The sequence below is a fragment of the Oxyura jamaicensis genome, chromosome Z (assembly GCF_011077185.1).
Source record: "Oxyura jamaicensis isolate SHBP4307 breed ruddy duck chromosome Z, BPBGC_Ojam_1.0, whole genome shotgun sequence".
Classification (NCBI taxonomy): domain Eukaryota; kingdom Metazoa; phylum Chordata; class Aves; order Anseriformes; family Anatidae; genus Oxyura; species Oxyura jamaicensis.
Window position 1 is genome coordinate 10,080,959 of NC_048926.1, and position 25,636 is coordinate 10,106,594.

A 25,636-nucleotide genomic window follows, 5' to 3' on the forward strand; every position below is an offset into this window, starting at 1 on the left:
GCCTCCATCTGCTCCCTATCTGCTCAGGATGGTCAGGCAGCTGGAGCCTTTAAAAAGACTACTGGTGACTTCCCCCTCCAATTGTCACCATATCTGGGCCTGGGACAGGCACCACAGGAAGATAACCCCGGAGCCCTTCCAGCTGTGGAGCTGGGGGCTGGCATCCTCTCCAGGCCCCGAAAGCATGAGCATCCCCCTGCAGACCACAGCTCCACGCTCCCAGAGGAAAAGGGTGGGTGGTTTATCACCCTGTGTTTTACTGCTGTGGTATCAGAGATTGGCCTTTTACTTATGCTTGAGCAGGCAGGGAATAGCACGGTGCTTTGGGGAGAAGGGTGCTCCAGCTGGGATAGGATGGGGTAAAGCAATGAGCCAGGTGATGCTGCAGCACCTCCGTTCCCCGCACTGCAGGTACCACGCGGCTGAAGTGAACCAAGCCAGGGGAATGGCTGGTGTTTGCTGTGCCATGGCCAGGGGATGGACAAACAAAACCCCGAGCCCTCTGTGCACCTACAACCACGTCAGCCCAACAGACTATGACCTGTTACACTGCCAGGTGCCCCGAGGGCTGCAGGACCAGGCAGCAGTGCAGGCAGGATGGGACCTTATGGTCCCATCCTGCCTGGAGCAGAGCCAACCTCGAGCAAGTTGCTCAGGGGCTGGCTCGGCCGAGGGCTGAGGTTCTCCAAATTTGGAGATTGCTCCCCCTTCTCTGGGCCCTGCTCCAGAGTTCAACTGCCCTTGTGGGGAAATATTTTTCCTAATATCAAATTGGAATGTCCCTTGATGCATCTTGTGCTGCTGCCTCTTATCCTGTTCCTGGGCACTTCCCAGGAGAGCCCGGCTCCGGCTTCTCTCCAAAGCCCCACCAGGCAGCTGCTGACAGCAGTGACACCCCTTTCCCAGGCTGCACAGGCCTGCTGCTCTGACTGCTCCTCTTCTGTCCTCCAGGCCCTCATCACCTCCACGGCCTCATCTTTGCTCACCCCAACCTGCATGGAGCCCGAAACCTCCCAGGGCAGCAGGAAGCCCTGCAGGAGGAATGGGGCAAAAGGTTAATCTGCAAAGATTGAGCTCGCAGGCTGAGAAGCTTGCCAGCAGGAGGGAGCAGTCACCCATGCCAGGGAGGGACACCACCACCTCCTGCAAGCGGGCACAACTCAGCAGCCTGCCTTCCCTTCCCTTCCCCTCCAACAGGCTTTGCAGGCAATGGACACGATGCAGGGCTAGGGCGCCTGGGTGTCTGGAGGATGCTGGAGCCCATTGATCTCCATCCCTCCCAGCCAAGGGTTCAGCCAGGCAGGACAGGAGGTACCTGGAGCCATCTGCAAGCCTACATGGCCTTAGGGATGTTGAAACAAGAGGCTCCCCCAAACACAGACCAGAGGGCAGTATTTTCCCTTCAAATATTTGATCCATGGCTCTGGTTGTCAGAGACACCAAGTACCTACTTCAGCACCTGCTGCAAAATACCGAGCTGGGAATGCCAAATTCCTGCTCCAGGAAGTTTGGCCCTAAATACACAGTGATTTGCTTTCACTGCTGGCCCTACCTCCATCGTTCCCATGGGGGACCAGCCCTCAGCCGTGATGAGCAGGACCACCAGGAGTCAAACTCAGCAGAGACCAGCTGGGCTAGATAGAAATTAAACAGCCCCGAGCTGGAGGAGGTGAGCAGCCATCCAGGGCCCCCTGGACACCCCCCAGGGTCTGCAGCAGTGCCAGAGGGGCACAGACCATGCAGGGGATTTCTGCAGCTGTGGCCCAGATCTGCACAGCATCCTCCCCAGCCCAGCTCTTCCCCCTCGCTTAGTACAGACCTACCTCTGCCCCAGCAGGGACTGTTCCTTATTCCATCCTGCCTCTCCCATTCTCTTAGCATGGAGGGGGTTACCGGGCAGGATCTGGACAGGACAGAGACCTGCTCAGGTTGCCCAAGGTGGCTGCACACCCCACTGCCTCCAGGGACAAGGACTGACCCTGCTCACTGGAGGCTGGGATGCCCCGACACTGCTCCACTCCCCTGCAGCACTCGTCTCCAGTCCCTCTGGCAGTGCCTCCAAGGACACGGACACGTACCGGCGGTGAGACATGAGCAGAGACCCGGTGCAGTGCTCATCCAGGCCCAGTGCAGCACACGACTCAGCCATATCCTGCTCCGTCTCCACTGCTTTGCTAATGGAGCCCTGAGGCTCCCCCAGCTCCCAGGGGTACCCGGCACGGGCTGCCAGACCTTTGGGCTCCCTGACAGCCCTGGGACAGCACCTGCCTTCTGCTTCCCGCTGACTCACTCTCCTCTGACTCACCCCCTCCTCCTGCCTGACTCACCCATTTTACCACGGCCGGCTGCGGGCGTCAGGGCAATGCCACAAGCTCCGTGAGGCAGCAAACAGGGCAGGGGAAGTGGTGCCAAACCCCCCTTCTCCCGCAGCGCTGGCTCAAGGCCACGTCAGGGCAGCGGGGCCAGCCAGGAGCGGGAGCGCTGCCATGCGTGAGCACGGCCGAGATAAGGAGTGAGGCTGGGGGTGAGTTTCCTCTGGGCTCCGAAGCTGCCTTCCAGGCAAACCCAGTGGCTTTATCAGCCCTCTGGCAGCCTGTCCCCACCTCTGGCTGCTGGAGGGACACCCGGCAGACCTGCCTTGGGTACAGCTTGATGTGTGTGCTCCTGTGCTGTGCCTCTTCCCAGTTTGGCTCTGTGGGGTGGAGAGCTTCCTTGGCTGACCTCAGGCTCTGGAAGGGACTGAAGCAGCCAGAGGTGACAAAAGGCAGATCGCCCATCACTGCTCCTGCTGGGGAGCAGCTCTGCAGAACAGAGCACATCCATCAAGGAGCACATGAGAGAGAGCAGGCATGCAGGGAAGACACGGATCCGTGCACACGCCTGGGATGCAGAGCTGTGCCTCTCCCTGCTGCAGCCTCGTAGCTGGAGGATCCATCTCCCACCAAGAAAATCTGCCTTCTCAGGGCAAAGAGAACGAAGACAAGCCACACGGCTTCTCCTGCAGGCTCCCATCAGGACGCTTCGCTCCCCAGGGTGCCCCCAGGGGCAGCAGGGTGGGAGATGCGCAGTGCTCACCACCTGCTATCAGCATGGCCAAAGGCATGGCCAACACCACAGTCACGGTGCCACCAAGGTCACAGCACCGGGAAGTGCCTGAACGAACCAGCAGCCGCCAGCAGGACAGGGCCAGCAATTTAAATGCACGTGCTGAAAGCAGGCTCTGAAATGGAAGGGCTTCCCAATAAGCCCTGGGGAGGCTAGGAGAGCAGAGAGATCCTACAGAGCTCTTAAACAAGCATGTGCCCTACCTGCAGGGGCACTGCTCCGATTTGAGACTGATGGTAATGATGTCCTGACGGCCCCCGTTTGTGAGTAACAGAGATGTAACACCACAACACCCTTCAGCTAGGCTGGGGAGAGGATCAGAGGGGAAGCAGCCACGCTGCTCTCAGTTCTGACATCCCTCCCACACCAGAGATCCCTTGTAACTCTTGTGCCTCCCTTATGCAGCCCACATGGCTAAAGAGTGGCAGAGCATCCCTCCAAAGTACAGTGACCTTACTGCCTTAAAACAGTACATGTCAGGGCAGCAAGCCGTGAACTGTCAGCAGAGAGATTTATTCACCCACCTTTAAGTCAGTGACACGGTTCTGCTGCTCAGGTGATGTCAAAGGGCAGCGTGAGAAGCGAGGATTTTGGGCAACAACAGAGGGAGTAGTTCAGGCTTTCTGAATGCAGATGCTAAGCAGCGAGAAGTACGTGAAGTTGATGCTTCTGCTGAAATGGTTCCTGTTGAAAAGGGCAGGCACACAGATTGCTAGTCTGACAACAAGACATCTACCAAGGTCAACAGAGGACATTTACCATCTCCTGGAGCCCCAAACCAAGCCTTTCATTTCTGGGTTTCCAGCGTGGCTCTGTGCTCCCTACATCTCTCTTCATGGTGATTGAAAAAATAGAGCAGCCACAAGGCTTCTAACTTAGCTGGTGGCTGCAGCAACCCAGTCGGAGTTGCCAGCATGAGGACAGAGGCTGTAACAGAGCCTGTTCCCCTCCCAGCATCTCCTCCTGCCAGGACCCAGGGAGATGAAATAGCTGGAGCTGGCACCCAGCACTCCTGGAGCATTCCCTGGGACCACTTTCCATCTCCTAGACAGGGCCCAGTGAAGCATCAGCCCATTGTTCCAAAAATCACATCCAAGGTCATCCGATCCAACGTAAGGACCAGATGTGGAATTTCTTTAAATAAAAGCTTAGATTAGGGAGCGTACCCGTGGCGAGGGATGGAGCTGAACGGCCAAGTGCCTGCTAACCCAGCCTGCAAGTTTTAATGACAAAGCTTCCTTTTCTGGTCAGTAACACAAATCCAAGTTTACTAAAATTGGAAAGCCCACCGTGTGGCTTGCAGCTGGCGCTCACCCTTCCTGCAAGCTGCAAACCCCTATTGTCTTGGCAGCCCCGATCAAACCTCCCTGTGCAAGGGGATGCTCTTGTTGACTCAGCACATCCTGCAGCCCTCCATACACATCCTGGGTGGGCTGGCTCGCACTGGCCGAGGCTCAGGATGGAAACAAGCTGTGCTCTCTTCCCACCTTGCTGTGGGAAGGGAAGTGGAGGTTTCTGCCATCCATCCCTTCCCTAGCTTCTTCTGCTGGTCAATTTCTGCTGCGCCTGCCCACAAGGCACTCAGCGCAGATGACGTTAAGCAGAGAGGCCAGGATAGGAAAGCAGCCAGACTTAGGCTTTCCTGCTGAACTACATGTGCAAAAATCCACTTTTAGCCTGGGCAGGCATTTAAAAGCCTTCTGACAAAGCAAAACGTGCCTGCAGGCCCTCTTCTGCGTTTTGGAGAGGGCCTCCCTTGCAGGTATTGCCTTTCACCCCCTGCTCTCCCTGCAGCACTCACCGACGCAGGGCAGGAGGGAGCAGCCCCAGCACTGGCTGCACAGGTGATGCCATAAATCCAGTTGCCACCTGTGGGGCAGCTGCAAGAGCCCCATTGCCCCACACTTTTGGATAGCACTTACAAGATACCTGAGTGCCCCAGCGTGGTCTGTTCAGCCCAGACAGCCTCGCCACTCCCCCATGTATTGAAAGCCAGTCTCCTTCCAGCAGACAAGGGCTCCTTCTTCCTCCTTTGTTCCAATTAACTTTACACCAGGATCATTCCCAGCAGGACTGTGCCCCTGCATTTAACCCCCCACTCCTCCAGACAGAAGCTCCTGCTATTTTTGCCCTGATCAGTTCAGCTGCATGTTCTCACCTTGACTGGGGTATCCAGACACCCCGATGTGCTGCTGGGTCCTTCCCTCTCCCTCTCAGCCTCCCTGGCCAGCAAAGCAACTCCCCCCTGCAGAAAGGATGCTTGACACATTCACTAACAGCCTCAAAAGCAGGGGTGTGAACAGCACAGCTTAAACACTTTCACATAAAGGAGTGAGATATAGGGGAAAAAACAAAAGCAAGCCACCCCGAAACGTCAGGACAGAAGGTTTGAACTGAGCAGACAATCCCGGCCCCCCAGCTCCCAGCCTTGTGTTCAGTGCTCATTTGTCTCGGGATACAATTGAGTTTTCACTTTGGTCTTAAAGCTCCCCAAGAACTCGCTCTCACCATTTTCCACAATCTCCTCTCTCTCTGCCCCACTTCCAACAGGGACCTCAACTGCTGCTGGCTCCCAGCAAAGGGGTCTCCATGACCTTTGTAATTCAACACACTGGGAAAGGCTCAATCCCTTCCCTCTATTCCTATCCCAACTTTAAAAGCCTTCTTTGTTCCCGCTACAAACCCTGCCCCACGACCGTGGCTTAACCCTTGGGGCACTGCTTCACATACAAAGTGCTTCACAGAGGCATGGCAGGTTCCAACAGCCACGGGACCTAGGGAAGAGCCATGCTGACAATCTGCTGGAGGTGTGCAGGATGTAGAATAAGACCCCTTCGACCATCCTCATCCTCAGTACTATCCACTGCCACGCATTGCATGTGGAGACTGCCCCACGCTGCTGCAGCAACACAGGGGTGGGAAGGGTTTGTGGCTCTGTACAGTGCCTGTCTCCGGTTTAGCAAGTTTATTACAGTCTGTGCCACAAGCAGGAGGATTTGGGGCCGCAAAAACAGGAACGGGGGTGAGGAAGGAAGCAGCAGGACCGTGTGTTCCTCTCATCACTCCTGCAAGGACCCCTCTACTTCTGCCCCAAGCTGCAGAGCACAGACAGCGAGGGATGCCACGGAGCTCCCGCTGCAGCCTGCACGTAGGCAAGAGCACTCCTGACTCCTCAGCAGGTAAGCTCTGACCCGTGCCCCAGAAGCACCCTGTGAATCAGACACTGCGGAAGCAGGGCCACAGGACCATCTGTGATCTTACACCCCACATGTGGGTGTGCAGAGGGGATGGGAGATGCAGCCAGCAATCCCCAGCCTGGCAGGATCCCCAGCATGGGAGCAGGCAGCATGGGGCAGGGCTGCTCTGCAGCACCCAGAGATGCCAGCTCTGCGGCTGAGTCAGAGCAGGGCTGCTTTGCAGCACCCCAAGACACCTCCTCTACAGACAGGATGGGGCAGGGCCACCTTTCAGCACCCCAAAATGCCATTTCCTACCGGCTGCTGCAACTTCCCCTCTGCCCCTTACCAGTCTGGTTCTGTCCCTCCCTGCCTCACAGGGAAACTGAGGCACAGTGTGCTGTCCCTGCCCTGGGGAAAAGGAGCAGATGGGCAGCACCCAGCTCTGGGGAGCAGGGTGAAGATGGTGTGGCCCACATCGGACTGCCACCCCATTGCTGGCCAGCCCCTGGGTGAGGGGCGTCCCGCAGGTATCTCACAGGACAGGGCAGCAGGATGGGGTGAGAAGCACTGGGTGTTGAGCAGGAGGGCATCAGCAGAGCAGCGTCTTCATGGCATGGGAAGCTCCTGGTCTCTGCACCACTCACCTGGCCTGAAGTACCCCTGCTGCTCCTGCAGGAGGGGCAAGAAATGGCAGTGGTGCCCATCAGTAAATGGGGGGAGAACAGCAGCTTTCTGCCAAACAAACCTCAAGAAAAAAGTCACTCCGTTAGCATTAGGGGATCCTGCCCTCTGACAACCCCGGCATACAGCAGGTGCACGTAACTCAGACAAGAAAGGTAATGCCACATGGGAACCAAAAAAATTAGACACCCAAAGACTGCATTATAAAACAGAAGAGTGCGCTGGCTCCCAAAAGGCTGGCAGGAGGCTAGATCACCACCTATCTCCTCTGTAAAACCAGAGGCTAACAATAAAGATTTGATCATTTAGGCTCCAGTTCAGATATTTCACTAATGCTATTCAAGTTACTCTTTCTCTGCTGCATTTATCGCGACCACAATGAGGTTTAGAGCCCAGTGTTGCTGTCCAATTCACCAGAGCTGCCAAATGGGAAAGCAAAGCTCACACTGCAGCAAGACGCACAGCTATCAGGCACTTCTCACCTACAGATCTCCCAGCATCTTCCCCCAGGTTCCTGTCCCCTGGTCCTGCTCCATCCTCCTGGGGACCCTACAGAGCAAACCCCCTCACCCTTCCAGGGACGTCAGTTCAGGTGGTATTTGCTTTTGTTGCCACACAAAGCATAACGTTACCGCCAATATCCTTGCCCCAGCTCTGCTTCCCAGGGCACACCATATTAGATTAAATTCATTATCCCCTATCGCTTTATAGCGCAATCTTTTCATTTCTCTCTTAACACACATCTGAGACATATCAAGTTTCAGACAAGCTCACTCCGAAGGAAATTCCCCGCTCTTTCCTTGCAAGGATTTATAAAAGCAATACCTTTTATTTTTGGTACTCCTCTTGGAGGTTCAGTTACAGACAGAATGTGACTTTTCTCCCCGTACCACCACCTTGGTCACACCTTTCCCAGGCTGTGGAGGGCAGCAGTCGCAGCGCTGCTCACACTGGTGCAGCTCCACCAGCGACATTTGGCGTTAGGCTGTGAGGAAACTTTCAGGGGTGAGATGCCTTTTCCTTCCCGAGAAATGAACACAGGCATTTCCTGGTAAACTGCTCCTCCTTGCTTCCAGCCTCTGCTACATGACAGGCCTCTGATAGCAGCTTCCTACAGGAAGCATCGCTGCGTTTTGTTTGGTTACGCTACCAGTAAGATAGTGTAGGGAAACAGAACGAGAGAGAGCTGTTATCGGTAACAAATCACTCTTACTGAGCTGCCAGGAAGAGAGATGCAGAGGAGAAAGGGAGAGGCTATTCCAATCTGAAGCCTGCTTCCTCCACACATCCAAGCCACGAAGCAGCCCTTTGGCTGCAGGAAACAGGCACAGCAGCCAGAGGAGCACTTCCAGGCTGGCAGCTTGGTGCCACGACTTCTGGCTCTTCCCACCAAGTTTTATCACGTGGCCAGGACAAACTGCTGCAAATACCTTTAGAACCCAGGCTGGCAGCCTCAGGGAGAGGCAGGCTGACCGGCCCGAGACAAAAAGTCTGAGAACATTCCAGTTCCTCAAAGCCTGATAATATTTTTGGCTCTTGCAGGCTCCTAGAAGATGAATTGAAAGCTCAGACCTGCCACTTGATGCCACAAGTGCTTTCCTTTGCTGGCAGCTGCGGTAGAGAGGACCTCAGGAATTACCCTTTGTACACCGCTGGCCCAGACTAAACAGCACCGCTGGGCTTGCCTATCTTCTCACAGTTTAGGGAATGTAGGTAGCAGTGCCCACTAAGGCAAAGTTTCCTTCTGGACCCAACGATTCCTCGTGTCCCTGCTGAAATCCCCAGCGCTCTTCCAGCAGCAGCACCATTAATGTTGCTCCTGATGCCCAAAAGGTCACCGTCCATTTTATCAGAGGGATGCTCCTCAATAAAGTGTCCCCATACAGCTCCACGCAGGCGTGCGTGTCCCAGAGCCGCCGAGGCGATGGCAGCAGAGCACAGCACGTAACCCACACAGTACTTTCCGAACCTCAGTGCTGCAGCTCAGCCAGGAGGAAATCTCTCTTGGCTGCCTCTCACTAAATGCTTATTCCAGCCCTGAGCGCCTAACTCCTCCCCAAATTGGGAGCTGATGTGACCCCGCTGCCTTTGGGCTTTTCTGATCCCTCGTGCTGCGCTTAAATATGCGCAGGGTGAGGAGGCAAGGGAGCAAAAAAGGGAGCAGCACTTCAAAGATGACACGGTTATAACTCATCAGGTCACAGTGACCAGGAGCTCGAATCTTAGACAAGGATCTCGGCATGCAAGGTGCTGTATAAATGGAAGAAAAAACACTCTCTGCCCTAGAAACTGGCAATCCACGCCCCAGCACACACACACCCCGCACAGCTTTATCCACTCAACCCTGCCACTGCTCCACACTATTTCATAGCACTTCCTGGGGCCCCAGTCTGCAGGAAAGATCAGAAGAAAAGGGCTGTGCAAATGAGGTCAGAGGGAACTACTGCTTGGCTCAGTGGATTGTGATCACTCTGCCACCGTCCACGCCTGTAATATATTGTAATGCCAAGTGCTGAAGGTCGCGTGCATTAAGAGTGGTGCTTGAGCTGATGATCTCAAATTGCCCTCAACATCAGGTATCGGTACCTCAGCTCCCCCCATGGGAAGGAAGTTCCAGCTGCCAGCGTAGAGAACGTAGGGCTGTTTGGGCATCCTTTCCACTCCAGCTCTGCCTGAAAATCCTGGTCCCAGATGAGTCCTGACTGCAGGCACCACAGCAGCATGTACCGTCCCATAACAACCCACATGTCTGACCAGCATCAGTTCAGAACATCCTTTGAAGGCAGGGCAGGCTCATTCCTCCCTTGTGCTGGGCTGGGCGGGTGCAGAGCACTGTAATTCACTGCGAGCACTGACCTTTGGAAGGTGTAATGAGAGAGGTTTACAGCTCATGCAGTGATCCGTGTCGAGATGGGCAAGCTGTGCTTGCGACCAGCCAGTCCCGTTCCCCTGGCTCACACCCAAGGCTTTAGGCACTTGACAGAGGATAGGTCAGGTCTCCGTCACACTCACATTATGGCCAGGCTGAAGCCTGGCTTCCTGACCCCTTCTCTCCATGCAGCGAGTGGCGATGATGTTCCCTGCCTCCTTCAGTAACAGGAGCTGGCCCTCTGCCAGCCTCTGGCAAGGGGTCTGCCCAAAAGCAGCTTCAGAATTGCTCAACGCCTCCTCTACCTGCCCAGAGGATGGTCTCAGACCATATCACAGGGCTCATCAGTGTCTGCTTGTTTTCCATCAGCGTACAGCTACCCTGGAGCAAGGCAAACCGGCTGTGTGAGGTGGACGGCGAGGTACGAGGCCCAGCACTTCTGGAAGATGCAGGCATGGCAGGACCCACTTACATCGATTAACTGAGGATGAGCAAGGGCAGCAGGACGCCACGCTGCCCTCCGTGATTCAGTGAGAGGGTTTAGGAGACCGGTTTCCCTCTGGCTGGGCCTGCTCTGCAACTCAAGGCTTCAACCTGAGCAAACAGGAGCTGCCTGAGCTGGACAAAGCACCGCAGCCGCTCGCCCCGAGGCTGCTCCCCGGGGAAGATGGCTGTGGGTGCTGGGGGGGTGCTGAGCCCATGGCAGGAGGCGTCCAGGGTTGCATCCAGGGCTGCAGCAGGATGCACGGCCAGCCTGGTGGCTGCTCGGGTGCCGCGGCACAGGCTGCCGAAAGCTCGAGTTGCCATGGCAATCCCCCCAGCACGCCCCGCTGCCTCCCTCCTTTGTCTCTGCTCCCCCAAGCCTTGCTGTCCTCTCCCCGCCATCCCACACGCCAAACCTCCTCGACGTGCTCCCAAAAAAAAACAAGGAAGAAGAGGGGGCAGAGGGTGCAGACGGACCCCACAAGCCCCCATGCCAGCCTGCTGGGTGGGCACAGTGCCTGCGCCAGACCCAGGCACATCGCCCCACCTGGGTGGCAGCGTCCCTGCAGTGACACACAGCCCCTGCCCACCACCCACTGTCACCAGCAGCACAACGTGTGTCTTTCTGCATGTCAGAAAGCCCCCTGAAGCTCCTTCTACCTTGCAGCAACACCAGGTTTGATGGAAACACGGGTCCCAGGCTCCTCTCGCCACAGCCCAGCGGAGGAGGTCTCTAGGGCGGCAAGTCTCCGCTCTCCGGTCCCAGCCCATTTCCACTTTAGGCAGTTCAGTTCTGCTGCACTTAACCTCGCTGTGGCTTGAACAGGAGACAAGATCCTGATTCGCTTCCTGTCCTAAAAATTGTTGTCTGCTGTTGCTATGTGCTGTTAAACAGTTACTCAGCCCAGCGTGCAAGCACAGCTCCTCTCCCTTTCTCCTCTCTGACACAGGCACGAGATGCAAGGAAAAACAAAGGACCCTGCTGAGCCACATTCAGGTGTGGTACCCGCCAGTATCTTTAGATGGATTCATTCAGTGACTTACCAAGATGGATAAAACAACAGTTTTAAAAGCTCTGCTTCCCCCTCTGCTGCTCCTCCCTCCCCTGCCCTTCCCCAGATTGCACAGGGCCCACCACAACGGGTTACATCACTTGAGGGTTATAGCAGAAGCTAGCAAAGCCTCGGTCTTCATCCAGGATGAGTCATGGAGCTCAGGAGAACGTGCAACTTCCTTCTGATACCATCGAACAAGTCTTACACAGGCTAAAAATAAAGATGGGCCAGAACGACAGAGCCACATTTTGTCTCGACAGAGAACTCGGCAGAGCTCGGTGCTAACCTCAGCTTGGCTGAAAGATGTGACAGCAATCGCCTGAGCAGGTGGAAACCAGAAAGTTCAGAGGGGCTGAAAAGCCTTGTGTGTGCAGATAAGGGAGAGGCCCAGAGGCCTCACCCTGTGCTGTGCTAGGTGGGAGGATGTCAGCGGCAGATGCTGTGCAGCCACCCAGCCATGCAAAGAAGGTCAGAGCCCTGCTCTCACAGGCCTTGGAGCATTTCCACACCCAAAGCCTTCACGGAAACTGTGTTCGGTGCTGGATGCGTCCATCCAAGGTGACAGGAACTGACGGCTGTGAACAATGGGGATGCAGGCAAAGGGTGGAAAGCTGATGGTTTGCAGGCACGCAGGGCATGGGCACCCAGAAAGCAAGGTCCAAAGGGTGCTTGGCACAAGGCCAAAAAAAAAGGAGGGTCACGCCTACACCTGATATGGAAAGGATTTGGCTCAGACACTTTCGGTAAGTGAGGAATTCAAAGTCCTTCCTAATCCCCAGCACGCTGTGCCCCTGCAAAACCTTTACACCCCAGTACACAGGACTCTCGCGTAGCAGGACTGTGCACAAACAGGAACTCAGAGGGACATCGGCAATATTTGGAGGCCTAAAATTAGCCCCAGCAGATGATCCTCTGCTCCATTCTTGGGAGCAGTGAGAACTGAACAAGGATCCAGCTGTCCCAGCACTCCCAAGAACAGGATCTTTGAATGCCCGCCCTGCCTGCAGCAGAGATGGTAGGGCAAAGAGAGGATTCCTTGCATAACTCCAGTGCCAATACTCGTGAGGAACCCAGGGCCCCATCCGTGGAGGGGGAGCAGCATTTCCTTGAGGTTTCCAGTGGAAAGAGGACCTACCAGTACGACCAAGGGGCAATGGCAGCCCAAACATGCTAAGAGTGGGCTGGCTGATGCTAGGCTGACCACCTTCTGCTGAACATCTAACCCCGCCTTTATTAGCTCTCAGTTTGACAGCAGGGCATCACATCCCCTTCCTGATGGAGGCACTGCAAATCTATCCAAGGGTCCACCAGCTTCACCAGACTACTGCCAGCTGCACTGATCTGAGCTAACAAAATTAATTCAGCCCAAATATAAACTCACTGATATCACCTGGGGTAGGTGATATCCAAGCCAGAGGAAAGAGGTTCATGCTATGACCAGGTACTGGGAGAAGATGTTGCATTACGCATACACAGGAGGTTTGCTGTCCTGGGTGGTGTCAAAATATTCAGTCAGCAGATTAAAATAAATAAATAAATAAATAAATAAATAAATAAGTGGATCCAACATGGTGATCCTTGTGTTAAAATGCCTCTTGTCACAAGGCAGGTGAGCCCTGAGAGTACTGAGAGCTTGGTGGATGGGGATTTGCAAGCAGCTCCAGCAAAACACACCTGTTCTCTGGTCGTAGCCATATAATACATCTCATTTCCATCATTAAGAAAGATGTAGGATCCCAGCAAGGAGCAGGCATTAGTGTCCACCACACCTCAGCTAGATTAAGGGGCAGCTCTGCTGCCACCACCCCATGTCATGGGGGGCTGGGACAAAGGACACCTTCCTTCCCTCCTTTTAACCTCCCAGGTGAATCTACCCCTGCCTCACTGCCTGAGGGTTCCACCTCAGCATCAGGCTGAAGGAAATGGGAAGGAAAAGATGGCCCAAGGCCCAGTCTCCACTTGTCTCTGGCCTGGCCCCAACCTTCCTTGGCAGACGCCGAGAGGAAGAGCCGCACAGCCTGGGCAGTCATGTGCGCTGAACGGCGGCTTCCCCACAAAACCTCTTCTGGCCAAATGGACCTGAGCTCTGGGCCACGAGAGAGCCTCTCTGCGGTTCTCCAAAGACTAAGTACAGGTGAAGGCTCCCTTCCCAAAGACCTTCACGTTTCTGGTCAGTGGCAATACAAAGACTAACAGTCCTCCTGAAACACTTTAGTGATACGCCATGGCCAAGAGCCAGGCTCCCTCCTAGAAGTACAAAGTCTTGGGAGAATGCAGGCAGAGCTCAGCTGGTTCTGACAGAAAGCAGGATCATGCCTGTACTGAGCTCTGGATGAAGCTTTAGCTCTCTTTTTTTCAGCTGAAGGACAGCAAGCAGCAGAGCAGCAGCTGGGAAATCCTCCCGTTCAATACTGCTAGTGGACAGCAGTACAAGCTCAGCGAGCACCATAGACAGCAAGGTCCCAAGGGTTTAAAATACACTGCCCTTGAGCTTCTGACTGGTGACTGCGTGCAGTGTTCAGCAGTCTCAGCAGCACAGGTGACACCCACTCAGGCTCCCTGGGCCACCCGGCCAGGCCAGGCGGTGTGAGCAGTTCCCGTGACACCCACTGTCCCCAGGGACCATAGGGAGGCAGGAGGGAAGCATGGCATTCCTAGCCTTCCTCAAACTGTCCTGGAGAAGGAAGAGAAACCCGTAATGATTGAATGAGTGCTAACCTGGGCACAGGGCTGAAGCAGACAGGAAAGGCAGCTTTCAGCACCCTCAGCGTGGTCTTGGGGCTGCTGGTTCTGGCTCTGTTGGGTCACCTGGAAAGACAAGTGGTACACATTAAAGACAGACGTTACATTCAGCTGACGAATAACCTGCCCACACACGATGACCTCCCCAGTGCTGCCTGGCCAGCAATGGCTCACATCCCAAGCCAAGCAGTTTTATGGCCTGCTCACAGCTCCAAGGGACCCTGAGCACCCCCAACATCATGAAGACCCCACAGTATTCCCTACCCGTGCTAAAGCTGCCCCTCCAGCTACAACCTTCCCCCGTGGTCCCAGTTATTATCCCGTGTGACTCCGGGTAGATGTGCTATTTGTTCCCTCATGGAGCCAGAGCTGGATCCAAGGGACAGCTGCTGAGGTCGCTGCTGCTGCTCCCCTTCCCCACATTCAGGGGAAGCCTTGGCTTTGCCCCACCACACGGCGCTGCCTGCACATCCATGGGCACACAGGATATGGTTTAGGGACAAGATCAGCCTCTGCACTGCTCTCCCCAGGCTGCCCACCAAGCCCCACAGCACAGCCAGGGCAGGAAGGGCCAAATGCCGCTGTGGGGGGACTCGGTGCTCTCAGCAACCCAAAGACCCAGCCAAACCCAACACTGCAGCATTGCCCAGGCTACAGCAAAGGGGGGGGGGGAAGCAACAACTGCTCTATGCAAAACTCCATGAGGCCAGCCAAAACTGCCACAAAGGCGTTGTTTAAGACTCCTCCCTGGGCTCCCAGCACTGCGATTACAGGCTATCAGAGATAGCACTGTGCAGAAGCGATGTCCTTGAAAACCAGGACAACACCAGTCTCCCCAAAACCAGGCCTCACACTCCCCTGGTCACTCAGATGATCAGCAAAAGCTGGCTGGGGGCAGTCTCTGCTCCCCTACAGCCACACTCTGCTCTGCAGCAATATGGGCTCAGCCTTTGCACCGTGACACAGAGAGGCACCCAGACACCAGCTTCCTGCTGCACTGGCCCATGAAATGACCATGAAGGCACCCAGAAAGCTGCTGCTTGATGTTACCTGCACCTACCCAGCCAGCAGGTCAACCTGCACCAGCATCCCAGGAGAAATGCCACCAGGATGCTGCGCTGCTGGCCACCGAGTCACCAGGGCTATGGTTTCAGAAAGCTTACAAGAACAAGCCCTGGTAAGAGCAACTTGTGTGCGTGCATATAAATATATATAAAATATGTACATCTGTATACACATTTAAAAGCCTCCATTGATTCCTTGCTGTTCCGCACTGGAAGGCTGTGAGCACGAGCATGCCAGTGACAAGAATTGCCTCGGACACGGCTGAAGAGCTGCCACCCACATGCTGCCGTGGCACAGGAAGCGAGGGCGATCCATCTGATAGGGCTGGCAAAAACCCTTCCCAGGAAGGCAGCGACTACCCCCCGTGGGCTGAGGCCAGGAGATGTGGATTATCACTTCAGCTCCCGCACAAAGGGCTTTGCGTCTCTGTTAACTTCCAACAACAATCACAGTGTTGGCATCAGCCTGGGCCCAGGACATGGATTCATTACTAAAAAGCACTTCCAGCTGAATCGTTGACTGTACTTCTTGCAGCACACAGGACTTCTCTGCAGGCTTCCTTCCAAGTGCTGTTCTGCCACCGCACAGCTCGGCTGCGGGTGGTCCAGGCCACCAGGCAGGCGGCTCTGGCTGCAGACCACCAGCCTGTCCTGCAGCTCTGAGATGCAGAGCACGCTGTTATCACAGGGTTCACAATCAGCTGGGGACAGTGACAGAAACGGGGGAAAATTAATCAGCTGCTAAGCACGGGCAAGGCCAAGAAAAGGAGACCAGGAAGGAGACGAGCAAAGAGAGGACAAAGATGTATGAGGCAGCTTCCCAGTCCAATAAAATAGTTTGTAGAGCAAACCTCAAGCTTCATGAGGCCAGGTTCTCTGGAGGTTACACCAACCTGGCTCGCTTACCTATGAGCGCAAGAGAAATGGAAAAACAAACGAAGAGCTGCTCAGAGAAGACTGCCCCGGGAAGCAGAGCTGCCAGGTGCTGCAAGCAGGAGAGCAGACGAGAAACACACAGCTGTTACGCGGGTGCAGGGACCCATGCGACCTGCTGTAGAGAGGGGGTCCTGGCTGTGGTGTGAGATGGAAAGGGACCAGGCAAAACCTCCAGGAGAAGATTTTTGCTGCAGAATCATCCACAATGACATCCTCCATGAGCCATCTGCTAGCATACAAATGGCTCCCTTTGGGATTTTGCCCGCGTTGCCCTTCACACCTGTCCTGCCTCAAACCCGACTCGTTAATTCCTCCAGCCAGGGAAGTCTCTGATAACTCAATTGCAGCTATGCTGACAGTTCTCTCAGACCATTTTCCTAACCCATACAGCTTTGTATCTTCCCTTTACACCTGCTGCCACATGCACAGGGACGACGTGTTTCCTCGCTCTCTGCCCAGAAAGCATCCTGACCCCCAGGCACTGTGGGTTTCCACACCACACGTGACAATGCCACCAGACCCAGCACCAAAAGGGGACAAGCACAGGCAGGCACGGAGCAGGAAGGGGAAGGTACTGGGCTGGGGAAGCGTCAGGAGTCTAGGAAAACCATCTTTAAGGAGACAGATCAATGCCCACCCCCTGAAAAAAAAAAAAGAAAAAGAAAAAAAAAGAAAAAAAAAAAAAAGCCTGGGTGTCTCTGCCCTTTGCTATGCAGAGACATGCCAGGACTAGACGCCGGTGCTGGACAAAAAGGAGGAAGGCAGCAGAGCAGATTGCCTCCCTGCCCTCGGAGGCCAGCCAAACCCAGGGGAGGGAGCTTCCTCCCCTCTCCTTGAACCCAGGAGGGAGCAAGACCTGAAAATGCCGAGGGACCGGGGGACACAGGGACGGGGAAAGCTCAGCACGTACCGGCAGCAGCGCCCACGGCCTGGGCGCTTCGCTCAGCTGCAAGGAAGCTGCCAGGACGAACCCTAGCAGTGAAACCAACGCGCCGCCTCGCTCCCTGTGGCCGAGCTCCCCCTGGCAGAGCCGCGCCTCCGCCAGCAGGCCCCCCAAAAACCCGGCACCCGAACGGCACCGACCCCGCAGGGGCGATGGGCACCGGGCTGCATGCCGGGAGCCGTAGTCCCGCAGCGGCCTCACGCCAGCGCCGCTCTGCCTGCCGGGGCGAGGCAGGGACGGCGGTGGGGCTTGGCCGGGCCCTGAAACCTTCGGGGAGGGCTTCTGCCCAAAAGCCTTGTCCCCAGAAAAGCCTTGTCCCCAAGCCCCTTGTCACTAAAACCCTGGGGAAGGGATTCTCCCTATGCCCCTTATCCTTAACACTCTTGTCTCCGAACCCCCTGTCCCCAAGCCCCCTGTCTCCAAACCCCCTGTCCCCTAAACCCCCTTCTCCCCAAAACCCTTGGGAAGGGCTCCTCCCTATACCCCTCTTCCCCAAGCCCCTTGTCCCTAAAACCCTCAGGAAGGGCTCCTCCCTGAACCCCTTGTCCCCAGCCCCCTTGTCCCCAAACCCCCCGCCCCCAAACCCCCTTCTCCCCAAAACCCACACGAGGGGCTTCTCCCTATGCTTCTTGTCCCTGAACCCCTTGTCCCCAAGCCCCCTGTCCCCAAAACTCTCGGGAAGGGCTTCTCCCGGTATCCCTCGTCCCCACACCCCCTGTCCCCAAACCCCTTCACCCCAAAACCCCCTGTCCCCCCCGCTCCCCTCACGCCGCCCCTTCCCCCCCTCCCGGGCCCGGAGCCCCCCCGAACCTTCTGGAACTGGAACCGGAACCGGCTGGGGGGGAGCGGTGGTGGTGGGGGGTGTTAACCCCTTCGGTGCCGGCCCGGACCCACCAGCGCCGCCGCCGCCGCGGCCCCGACTCCGGGCGTTCCTTCCGGGTGCGCCGCGGGACCACGCCCCCCCCCGGCCGCCTCCGCGCCGCTGATTGGTGGGACTGGCCGGGGGAGAGGGGAGAGGTGGCGGGGGGAGGCCAATGGGAGAGCGCGGGGGTGGTGACGCGAGGGGCGCGGGGCCCGCCCCCTCCACGTGCGGGTGTGTGATGACAGCGGGGAAGGGGCGGCCCCTCGCGGGGAGGGCTCTCATTGGCTGGCGGGGAAAGGGGGCGGGGCCTGACTCGGGGATGGGGGGAGGGGGGAGGAAGGAGAGGTCAGGGGGGAGGGGGGGCAGGGGGGAGGGGGGGGGGGCGGGGGGGGGGCGCTGCCGTCGCCGTGACCCCAAAACCCCTGAGGCGGCCCCACAGGGCCCCGGCCCCACAGAAACGCACCCCACGGACACCACCCCGTGAACACCGCATGTCCCGGCCCCACAGAGCTGGCCTGCTGCCCTGCAGGGCTCAGGCACCACGGACACACACCCCACGGACACCCGCCCCACGGACACCCGCCCCACGGACATGGCATGTCCCAGCCCCACAGACTTGGCTTCCTGCCCCACAGAGCCCCAGCTCCATGGACACCCACCCCACAGACACTCATCCCCCAGACACACTGTCCTGACCCCACAGGCTTGGCCTCTTGCCCTACAGAGCCCCAATCCCACAAACACCCACCCCAGAGATACCCCCCCCCCCCCCCCGCAGACACCCCCCGCGTGGACACCCCCCGCCCTGGCCCCCCCCCCCCGCCCCCCCCCACCCCCCCCCCCCCCCACACACCACCCCCCAGCCCCACCGATGTGACCTCCCCTAGTCACAGCCCCACGGGTGTCCCCCTCCCCGTGGACACAGCCCCACCAGGGCCCACCAAAGTGCCCCAAACCCACTCGTGACACCAGACCTGAGTGGGATGAGCCCACCACTGGCCTGGGCGGCTCCAGGCAGGAATCACAGGGGTATGAGGGAGGTGTGGAGGAAACACAGCATGAATCAGCCCCACAGCCGCCCCTGCTGCTCAGCCGGCCGTGATGCTGCCCTAAAACCAGCAGGTTTGGGGCCAGCACGGGGCGTTTCACGCTCGCCACGTGCAGGTGCTGGTTTCGGGGAGGAAGAGCCTGGCTGTGTTCCCCCACTTGGTCACAGCAGGGGCTGCCTACGTGGCAAAATTGTCCCTTTTGGTCCCTCAGCCCCGTGTGCCAGCTCCACAGGCCTGGTGAGGGGCTCCAAAGTCCCACCAGGGACGTTTCAGAGGCCGTGGAAGCTCCCCGTGTGCTGGAGCCACTCGGTGGGCACGGCACAGGCTGTGTTCGCAGCTGGAAGCAGCCGAAACAAGCTCGGCATTAGCAAATGGTTAATGAGCCGTTATCGGCCCAAGCAGGAACTGAACTGGAACAGCTTCAGTCACCGCCGAGCCCCATCCGAACGATCTGCTGGTTCAGCTCCTTGGCTGCGGGGAGATGTGGGTTCCTTTGTCCTCGACAGGAATAATACATCTCTGTGCATTGTGTGGGCAGCGGAGGATTAATAATGCCCCAAGTTATTTACCTCCCGCTTCGGAGCGCTTAGGGTTTGCGAGCGATGTCCCTGCCGAGCACACTGTCCCTTAGCAACCTCCTCTGGTTTTTAAAGCACGACTCCAGCTCCAAAAGCAGGATTAAGGAGCAGGATGCCAGAGCTCGTGTGAACAGGCTCGGTGGGGCGAGAGCGCTGCCTAACCCTTTCTGGGTTTTCTCCAGACTGGCACATTCTGATTTTTCATCATCTCTGCTCCGCTCCCCTGCCCACAGCCTCCATCAGGGCTGTTTGGTGATGGATAGGCACAGGGACAGGACTGCGGGGCTTTGGGGAATGGCTGGAAAACCTCCAGAGGCTCGGAGGAGATGGGGAGTGGGGAAGGGTCCCACATGAGCCGTCCCACCCCTGTGCACAGGGAGCGGTGTCCATCCCTGGCACACGGCTCCATGCCATCGCTGGCGGCCTCGCGGAGTCCCTCCCGCTGTAAGGGCCGGCAGCGGGGTGTTTCCCCAGGAAGATGAGGTGTCGTACGGCGCCGCGATGTCCTTCCGTCAGGAGCCCCGCTGCCCGCGGGGCTTCCCTTTGAAGGGTAACGCTGGCGAGGTGCCGGCGGGGTGAGTTCATCGCTGGGTGAGTGCCCTGCCGAGCAGCACGGCCGGTTTGCCAGGCTGCCGGGAGCTAGCAGGCTGACACCAGCCAGGCTCCTCACCAGGTTTTAGCTGGCATCGCGGAAAGGTGACCTCCCCGCGTTGGTGTGGGTGGGTTTCGTAATCCGGAAAGTGCCGCGTCGGAGCCGATGCCTCACCCCGTGCCGGCAGCCGGGCCGGCTGCGCGTAGGTAAAGAGGTGCAGGAACAGGGCGAGGGATGGGTGCAGATGGACCTGGGGCTCGGCCAGGAAGGGATCTCAGGGGATTTTGGAGGAGCTGGTAGGAGCAGCCATCACGGTGCTCCGAGGTGAGGCTGGACCCAATGTCCCATGGTGCTGCACCGGAGCCCCTGGTCAGCCCCACAGGAGCCGGCCATGTGGGACCTCTCCCTGTCTCTCACCAGCCTCCAGCACCAGGCTCATTTACCTGTTCAACCGAAACGTCTGTAAGGCTGGAGGTGACTCAGGCATGATGAGCATCATCCCCGAGCAGCCCTCCTCCCCTCTCAGAGGGGACAGGAGTGGCGTTGCCTTGCGGGAAGTCCTCCCTGCTTGGCTTGGAGCAGAGATCAGGGTGCAACCCAGCTGAAGTCACCCCAAGCGAGCTTGGGAGCTGCCTTGCCCTGAACTGGGGGTGTCTGCTGGGATTCAGAGTCCTGCAGGAAAGGGGGGGTTGGCAGCATCACCACAAAGGTGGATCTGATGGCACTTTAATGAGCAGTGGTTTTAGGGCCAGGCTGGGCTGGTTACATCCAGCTCTGAGCAGGAGGTCGGGCTGGGGCTGTCCCTGCCTGTCCCTTGCCAGTGGTGCTCAGGGGTGCCCAGCTGCAATCCCATACCCGATGCTGGAACAAAGCTTGGGGACAAAATTGAATCATTTAGCTTAGAAAAGACATTCAAGGTCATCAAGTCCAACTCAACCTCCCCAGTCCCAGCACATATGTGCCAGCTCAGCACTGGGGAAATAGCCCCTGTGCACCTCTCTCCTTTGGGGCACAGGAAATCCTCAATCCTTGGACACCACTGAGCCTCAAGACACGGGTGAGCAGCTCCTAGCATCAGCCAGGCCCAGCCTGGAGGTGGGAATTTGATGCTTTGGGTTAAGGATAGCACCAGGGATGGCTCTGGACAGGGTGCGAGTGGTGCAGGCACCTGCGGGAGAGCAGCACCATGCCCATGTCAGATGCAGCAAGGCATCCTCTTGCTTTTCCATGCCCCAGCATCTCCCATGGCTGTGTACCTGCAGAGATACGTTCTTTCCTTCCTACCTGCCTTTAAAAAAAAAAAAAAAAAAAAAAAAAAGCAAGGGAGGAGCTGATAAACTGAGTTTACCAACCCAGATAACATCTGTTGCAAGCTGCCGGCTGTGCCGGTGCTGGTGCGTGCCAGGGCTGCCCAGCGCCGCGCGGTGACGTCGGGGCCGTGTTAGCCACGATAGCACTCGGCAAACTTCCCCTCAACGTCATCGTGGCAGGGTGGCGGTGGGGGAGGCCACGCAGAAATGCCCCCACTGGGGCCAAGGGGTGCCCGCTGGCTTGGATTTTGGCTGAGCCCCATCCGCGGGGCTCAGTGACGGCTGGTGGCCGGGAGGGATGCTCCCCTGCGGTGGGAGAGCGGGGTCCCAAAGGGGGCTGCCGGGCAGGGGCTGAGGTCCGTGGGTTCGTCTGGAAGCTGAGGGGACCGTGGGTTACCTCCCGGCCCTTTGGGGTCACTGGAAATGCCTTCCCTCCCCGTGCTGGGTCAGAGGATGCTGTCTGTTGGCACCAGGTGGCAGTCCAGGCCTGCTTATGTTCAGCTGGGAGCTGCCCGGAGCCGTGGAGAAGAAGTCTCGGAGCAAGGAGGAGCAGTGCAGAAATGGGGAAAGGAGCCAGCACAGACAGCCCCGGGGAGCGATGGGCTCTTCCCTGCACTCCACGGGGAGCAGGGACAGGCAGGGGGCTGTGACTGCGTTTTTACAAATTCACAAAGCCGTGGGGGTTCTCCTTTGGTTTCAGGTCTCACCTCTCGGGGCTCACGGTATTCCCATGTGGAATAATTCACTGGATCTTCCTGGTAGTGCTCGGCTCAGCCTGGGATTTACCCATGTCCACGGGGCAGCTGAAGCTGCTGGCTCTGCCCTTGCTGCTGGGCTGATGCCATGCTGATGCGCTCCCTTCCCCTTCTTCAGTTTGCTCATCTCTAGCAGGGACACATGAGAATGCTGCTGATGCATTATCCCCTGACAGTGGCCTGCACCAAGCACCATTTCCTTTGAATTTAAAAGCAAATCTCATGCTGAGCACACTTACCCCTCATTCTGTTGCAGTAATCTGAGCTTTGATTTCCTAAATCCAGGCATTGGGTGACCCCAACTCTTCCCACCATGGCAGGACCCTGTATTGTGTGCCTTTGTCTTAAAACCAAATCTTTGGGGTAGGGACTGCCCCAGTTTTTAGAAACAAGCCTCACCGAACAGTTCATCTTATCCTCTCTGCATCTTAAGCACATCTGCATCTATAGAGCAAACAAGTTAGGGGGGATGCGCTAACTGCTGCCACTAACGGGTTCAGATCTTGCTGAAAATCACAACTTGAAAGTGCCCAGATGTGCAAACACACCCAGATGTGTGGGGATGCCCAAGAAAAAGCCACTCTCACCAAGCCTCTTTGGCTCCAGGTGCCTGGCTCTGCCTCCTCCCGCCAGCCCTTCATTTCAGTGAACGCACCCAGTCCCTCACCGGGCTCTCAGGAGGACTGAGAATTAAACATCACAAAAATGCCCACCAGCTGCCCCCGTGGGGCTCCTGGGTGAGTCTCACCAGCTTTGGAGCACCAGCAAAGGAGAGCAGTGCCATGGGGGAGACAGGCCCCTCGCCTGCGGGCTTTGCATGGCACCGGTGGAGGATTCTGCAGCAATGCCTGGAAAGTGGTCTGGGGCTCCCCAGAGCAATTTCTAGCTCAGAGGGCTGCCTTTCACGCTTAGATCTGCATGACAAACTGCCGTGAGCAGAGCTGGTTTGATTTCAGTTCAGAGGGGAGAAAACACACATCCCCCATATGACCTAGCGCTGATGAACATCACCTGATGATGCAGCTTGTGCCGTTGAGTCCCTTGGCCACCCTACCCATGCTGTGGAGGCAAAAGGGCACTGTTGTTGGCACAACTAGGGTAGGTTTAATCAGCAAAGCTCAGGGATGTGAAAGCCCAATGGCCAGGTCAGGCAGAGACCACGACAATCTCATCCTGGATGCCAATGGCTGCACGGCGGTGGGAGGCACTTGGCTGCATTCGGGGTACCTGTCCCCAGGCTGTGCAGCCTGAACGTGCTCCATAGGACTGAGCTACTTCCAGCAGGTGGCATCTAGCCCAACAGGGCTGGCTCAGGAGCCACCACTTCACCTCCACTGGTGTATTGTGGCAAGGTTTTGGTACAGGGGGTTTACAGGGGAGGCCTCTGTGAGAAGAGGCAGCAGCTGGAATAACCACACAGGGCGCACAGGGGTCCTTGTACCTCTAATATGCGTGCTGCTCTGCAGCCAGACGTCCACTCTGCTGCTAAGTGGGTGAGGGAAGGGAAGAGGATAACATTCATGAATTAAAGTTGCAGCCCTTTCCTCCTCCATTACTAATCCCTGTTCAGATTTAATCAGGCAAAGAACGCATTTCAGCTACGGCGGCCGGAGTTACTGCAGCAGCTCCACGCTCCCCAGGGGCTGCACTCCAGCGGCTGCCGTGCAGGCTCACAGCAAAAAGGCAAATCCAGCAGCCTGAGGCCCTGCAGCAGGTAGAGACAATGCCAAGGGAAATGAAATGCTGGGGGAAAATGGAAAAGAAGTCATCCAGCACTGAAAGGATCTCAGCACACTGGCTTAGCTCAGGAGGCAGCTCAGGTTTGGGGAGCATTGCAAGGTGGGTGTGGAGGGATGGTGACGGCTGTGGAGATAAAGAGAAGCAGAGGGTGAAGAGCAGAGAGTGATGGAAGACAAATGCAGCAGCTTTGTGTGCTTTTTCATTAGGACTGTGTCAGCCTGGTTCAAGCATTTGGCTGGGAAAAGGGCCTTTGTATGGACCCCAGGCTCCCTTTACAGTCAGTGGAGAGAAGTAGGTACTTTCAGGGCACCTAACAAAGTTTGAAAATGTATTGGAGGGTGAAGGCAACTGTTCCTGAGAGGTGTTTGTACTGATTTTGTAGAAGAAGATTGGGAAGAGCTCAGAGACAGACACCCATGCTGCTGACACCTGCTTTTGCCCTGCTGGATCCTGACCCAGAGGGGATCTCACAGAAAGCTGAGGGGGTGCCCGCTGCAGAGGACACCGAGGGAGCAACCAGAGAGGACACAGAACTGAAGGAAAACATGGTCAGTGTCCCAGTGGTGACAAATAAGGGAGAAAAAAATACCTGCTCGCCTTCTATCCGTGCATTGGGACAGTGAGAGGACCAAGAAGGGGATAGAAAGTGTCCTCAGGAACTTCACGGGGAAGTGGGGCAGCAGTGCAGGTTGCCACAAATGCAGTGTCAAGAAAAAGTGCCTCCTGATTCACTTAATGGCCAAGGCACTGGTACATCCCACCTCTGCAAGCAGCCAGGTGGCCGTACAAGCATACAGAAATGTAGAAATGACAAGGCTGAGAGCATTCAGCACTGATGGCAGGGAAGAAGGTGCACAGATGAGTTTTGAGCAAACCCTGAATGCAAAGAGAATGTTTCTTTGGCTCAGTTTGCTTCTGCAAGGTTGCTGCCTGCTCCCAGCCATGCTCACTGCTCTGCTTTTGGCCAGAGACTCCAGTGTGCATCTCAAACCCATTTTCCTGCTGTTGGGAAAGGCTGATGGTGAAACATACGCCTAAAAACCAGAAAAGCTCTGCTACGGGAAGCTGAGATAGGGTAGAGATCCTGGCTACTCAATCCCTACATGCAGACATAATTAGCACTAAAACTTACCACCTGAGGAGAAGTTAGAGACTTTACTCTGTGCAAATTCACCCTGTCAGCACTAAACTGATGACACCGCAGGGAGAAACTCTCCCTAAATGGCACCCAAACTGGGCAGCTTTGTGATAAACCCGCAGATTGCAAGCAACCCCCATGAAACACATTAGGTTTGAGACTTGGCTCTAGGGCTTTCAACACCAAGGCACATCCTGCAGGGAAAGGATGTGCTTTGTTGCTGCTGGATGCTGATGAAGCAGAGGCTTGCGCACAGAAGCAGCACTTGGGCTGCTTGGTAGTATCATGGGAGACTTCTACAGAAACTTGGCTGCCTTAAAGGAAGGTGGATTCAGATAGGGATGTTTTCTTCTGTGTTGTTTCTGCTTTGCACATGGGGCCCTGGCGCCAGAAAATCTGGCTTTTTGTTGCCAGTCAAGCTTGCTGTGGGTGCTGCAGGCTGTAGCCAGCCTGCGGATGTGTCAGCCAAGGCTTGTTTTTCAAGTGGCTTCTGGATGTGGAAGACGGCACCGGTGCCACCATTTGGGAACAGGAGGTGATAGCTGAAAGAGAGCT

The 25,636-nt window shown here is 56.7% G+C and overlaps 1 protein-coding gene across 8 annotated transcripts in view; it reads right to left on the reverse strand.

Annotated features, from left to right (window-relative positions):
* Positions 1-19,024, reverse strand: part of FAM214B (family with sequence similarity 214 member B) — a 33,917-nt gene extending 14,893 nt beyond the window's left edge. For 3 of the 8 annotated variants that reach the window (XM_035310239.1, XM_035310249.1, XM_035310248.1), the window contains exons 1-2: positions 17,868-17,985; positions 14,091-14,180 (exon numbers count right to left, since the gene is read on the reverse strand). The gene's annotated coding sequence lies outside the window, so the exon portion shown is untranslated. Of the gene's footprint in view, positions 1-2,305; positions 2,571-3,629; positions 3,790-10,977; positions 11,332-14,090; positions 14,181-17,024; positions 17,165-17,867; positions 17,986-18,893 lie in introns of those variants that run through there. The other 5 variants (XM_035310243.1, XM_035310242.1, XM_035310241.1 and 2 more) reach the window with 5 other exon arrangements.
* Between the last annotated feature and the right edge of the window lie 6,612 nt (positions 19,025-25,636).